The sequence below is a fragment of the Rhinolophus sinicus genome, linkage group LG05 (genome assembly GCF_036562045.2).
Source record: "Rhinolophus sinicus isolate RSC01 linkage group LG05, ASM3656204v1, whole genome shotgun sequence".
Taxonomy (NCBI): domain Eukaryota; kingdom Metazoa; phylum Chordata; class Mammalia; order Chiroptera; family Rhinolophidae; genus Rhinolophus; species Rhinolophus sinicus.
In genome coordinates this window covers 26,297,878-26,302,344 of record NC_133755.1, presented here as the reverse complement: position 1 = coordinate 26,302,344, position 4,467 = coordinate 26,297,878, and the positions used below count along the sequence as shown (strand labels likewise).

Genomic DNA, 4,467 nt, shown 5'->3' with positions numbered 1-4,467 from the left:
GTAAATTAGAAGCCATAAGCTAAGGGGCCTTGTTGATTTCTATTAAAAAGTTAAATCTGTTGCTCTTTATATACAGGCATGCATTTCAAACAAAAATCTCTTAAGAGTAAGCCACACGAATTGATCTAGGAATTTCCCTTCAAAGTTATCATAGAATATAACGACCTCAGAAAAAGGCTTGAAATCAAAGATATTTATCCTAGCATTATCATTATTTATAGTAGTAAAAAAGTGGAGACAAATCTAAATGTCCATCAACAGGAGAATTTTAAAGTATAGTAGGTTATTGTACAGCCTTTTAAACATGGGGTTTTTATTTTAAAATCTATGTAATTTTTCTGAATACAGAGATAATAACAATATACACATTATTTAAAAAATTTAAACCTCCAAACATTTCCCCACAATTCCTCTTCTTAAGAGATAACCAAAAAATTAAGTGTTTGGTGAACATTTTATATGATCATCGTATAATATTGCTTTGCAACTTGCTTTTTCACTTTGTAATGAATCTTTCCACATCACTTCCTAAACATCTGCCCACTAGTTTGTTTGTTTCTTAATGTTTTTAAAAGTATTCAAGACTTAGGGATATGTTCATGATATAATGTTAAGTGAAAAAAAGCAGAATGCAAATCATTGCATATGATATTGTTCTAAATTAGGTAGGAGAGGAGTATGGCAAAGTTTATTTACTAATTCATATAAAAGACAAAGAAATAAAAGCAATTGTTAGTAATGGTTAGTCCTAAGTGGTAAAATTGTGAGAATCTTAGTTTCTTTCTATATAATATTTTATATTTTCCAAATCCTCCATGATGACCCTGTCAAAAATAGCATTGGCTTTTACAACGTCCAAAAATAATTTAGGTTTCTTGTAAGCAATCTGAAAAATACAGGTAAACCCAAATTAGAAAATAAGAAGTCACTTATGATCCAATTAACCAGAGATAATACTGTTGCATTTAGATACATTTTTCAACAACACTTTTCTGTGTGTGTGTGTGTGTGTGTGTGTGTGTGTGTGTCTTTTACAAAAATAGAATTGTACTGGCTATAATTTTTGTTACTGCCCTTTGTCACGTAAATGTATTATGAACATTTAAAGAATTTCATTAAACACTCTTCTACAAAAAGATCGTTTGACTACACAGGACTGTCATTCACATAAATGATTCCGTTATTAACCAGTTTTTGTTTTATAATTGATGTACTGAGCATTTGTATGGATAAACCTTTGTGCATACATACTGTACAATATTTTCATCTGGATAAATAGCAAGAAATGGAATTGCTTAGTCAGATGGTCTGCAAAATTTTAATGCTTCTGATACTTATTGCCAAGACATTCTTCAGAAAAGATTTAGCAAGTTTTCTTCCCAGCAGTGGTATGAGAAAGTGGTTATTTTCCACACTTTTAGCAGTGCCAGGTATTATTAATCTGGAAAATAACTTTTATTACTTTTTCCTTACTAGGAAAATAAGTGTTTATTATAGAAAACTTAGAATGTTCAAATACACAGAGAATAAAAATTACTAAGGATATAATCAACCACTGATTCTGTGTGTGTGTGTGTGTGTGTGTGTAGTCATATTCATATGTACATATATACTTCTTAATTTACTAAAATTAAATCATGTAATAAATAACAGCTAATATTTATTAAGCATTAACTCTTTTTATACCCTATGCTATGTGTTTAAATGATCTCTCTGAATCTTTACGCCTCTATAAAATAGTATTTTTAGTATTTAATATGTCCATTTTAAAGAAAGGGAAACTGAGTGGAGAGATTAAGAAACTTGTCCTAGGTAATATAGCTAACATGTGGCAAAGCTGAGATGAAACTATCATTTTTTAGAGTCCTTGTTCCTATGCCCATTAGGAGGACAGGCTATAAGCATTACTATTGACCCAACCCCTTTACTTAAACAAGAGTATGTATTGTTTTTAATTAAAAGGATGCTTGTATATAAATAAGTGATTGAATAAATACACAAATAAGGGAGGGAGGGACAAATCTCCCTTACAGAAGAAGTGCAAATAATATGTGTAAATACGATTCCCTCCCAGAGGTGGGGCTCAGTTCCCCTCCCCTTGAGTGTGGGTTGGACTTAGTAACTCTGTTCCAAAGAATAAAGTATGGAAAGGGAAAAAATAGTGACTTTAGAGTGGAGAGACCTGGCAGACCCCCTACCCATGTGAACCACGTTAACAGGACCGGTGATGTTAACAGTCGTGTTGATGTCATGTACCCTCTGATCCTGTGTGAAGAGAAGGGCGCTTCACCTCTGGTGTTCTGCCCACCGCCTGTGCCCGAGTGTAATCATGAGAAAGCAACATCAGACAAACCCAAACTGAGGGACAGTCTACAAAATACCTGCCCAAACCCCTCAGGACTGTCGAGGTACTGAAAGACAAGAAAAACTAAGAAACTGTGACAGAGCAGAGGAGACTATGGAGATATGACAACAAAACGCTGTGTGGGACCCCAGGTTGGATACTGGAACAGAAAAAGGGCATCTGTGGAAAAACTAGTAAAACCCAAATAAAATCTGGAATTTAGTTAAAAGTAATGTACCAATGTTGGTTTCTGAGTTTTTACAAATGTACCATTTGTAATGATTTGTAATGTAAGGTTAGGGGAAACTCGGTGAGGGTATTCAGGAACTATTAGTAGTATCTTTGCAACTTTTCTGTAAATCTAGAATTATGGCAAAATAAAGCTGTTTTTTGTTTTTAAAGGATGCTTGTTTCAAATACGAACACTTCTTGCGGAGAGTAGAGATAAGGTTCCAGCTATGGCTGGCTTTTCAAACTATCAGTGTCTGAACCAGTCTCCTCTCATCTTGTCAGTGCTTCCCAGGGAGGGCCCAGCATCCAGCCAGAGTGAGGCCAAAAGGGAAAACTGAGATGGGGCAGGCAGCCTGATTTCTAGGGCCTGATCCCAGGAACTCCAACTGGTTTTCTTATTAGGGTTGGTTTTATAGGTTCTGCAGGACAGAAAGGCCTCTGGTCCCTCTTATTGATTAGTCCACTCCTCTGACATTTCTAACTCAGTTATTAGCAAGCAAAGGAGGAGGTGTTGAAGCCCACTCGTGGCTTGACTTCAAGCAACAGGGACGTCTGGGGTTGGATGCGCCTGCTGTGGTGCTGGCTGGCATCACAAGTGGGCATGGAAAAGAAGAGCATGTGACTATCACCAAGCCTTTCCAACTTGGGCCCAGCAGAATGGCTCCCACAAAGAAAGGTGGAGAGAAGAAGGGTCGGTCAGCCATCAGCGAGGTAATGAGCAGACAACACACCATCAACACTCACAAGTACACCAACGAGCGAGCTTCAGGAAGCGAGCCCCTCAGGCACTCAAAGAGATCTGGAAATTTGCCTTGAAAGAGGTGGGAAGGCCAGGTGTGCACCCTGACACCAGGCTCCGCAAAGCTATCTGGGCCAAAGGAGTAAGAAATGTCCCCCACGGTATGCACATGCGGTCGTCCAGAAAACATAATGAGGATGAAGAGTCACCAAACAAGCTCTACAGATTGGTTATCTGTGTACCTGTCATCGCTTTCAAAAACCTGCAGACAGCGTGGATGAGAACCAACTGCTGATTTTGTCAGTCATAAAACCACACACAAAGCGAGGGAAAGAGCACCGAGTACCCAGAGAACACTATAACGCTGTTCGTTATCTTTTGCTGGACTCTCTCTCCAATATTTCTTTAGCTCACGAACCAGGGCTGTTTCCCTGGTTACAAAAGCCATCTCACTAGGACAAAGGGCACAGTGGATGTCACATTCCAAGAATTTGTAATGAAAAATGCCACGCTTTCATGTGAATATGTGTATATGTGTCCTCAGCATTTGGAATAGACTATTTGTAGGCTTTGTAGACCTCCAGCTCTCAACCAATTTGTAATCTGTTTATTTTTTTTCACTTAAAAAATCATGAACATCTATGCATGTTATTAAATGTTCTACAAATCTTCCACAAATGTAATCATCTCCAAATGGCTATGTAACTTAAGGGACGTGCATCAAAGGAATACTCTGTGGTTGTTTAAAAGAGTGAGGTAGCTCTCCATGTGCTCATACTGAACAGTCTCGAAGAAGGATGAAGTGTAAAAACCCAAGGGCAGAGCAGTGTGGGTAGTATGCTACCATAAAAGAAAACACACACACACACACACACACACACACACACACACACACACACGAGGAAGAATGACTCTGGAAGGATCGAAAGGAAAACTGGTATCAGTTGCCTTCAAGGAGGAAACTCAGTGGCTGAAGGATAGGGATACAAAAAGTTTTGTTTTTTACTGAAAAACCTGTGTATCTTTTTTTAAATTTTGTAACAGCCTCGTGAATTATTCACTTTAAAGAAATAATTTTAAAATATTATAGTTAATGCCTGCCTAGTATGTACATTAGGCTGTTTCCAATTATTACTTTTACATATAACATTTC

General features: G+C 37.4%; 1 pseudogene; it reads left to right on the top strand.

Annotated features, from left to right (window-relative positions):
* Positions 1-3,090: 3,090 nt before the first annotated feature.
* On the top strand, positions 3,091-3,960 carry LOC141571818 (large ribosomal subunit protein eL31-like; annotated as a pseudogene).
* Positions 3,961-4,467: the final 507 nt, after the last annotated feature.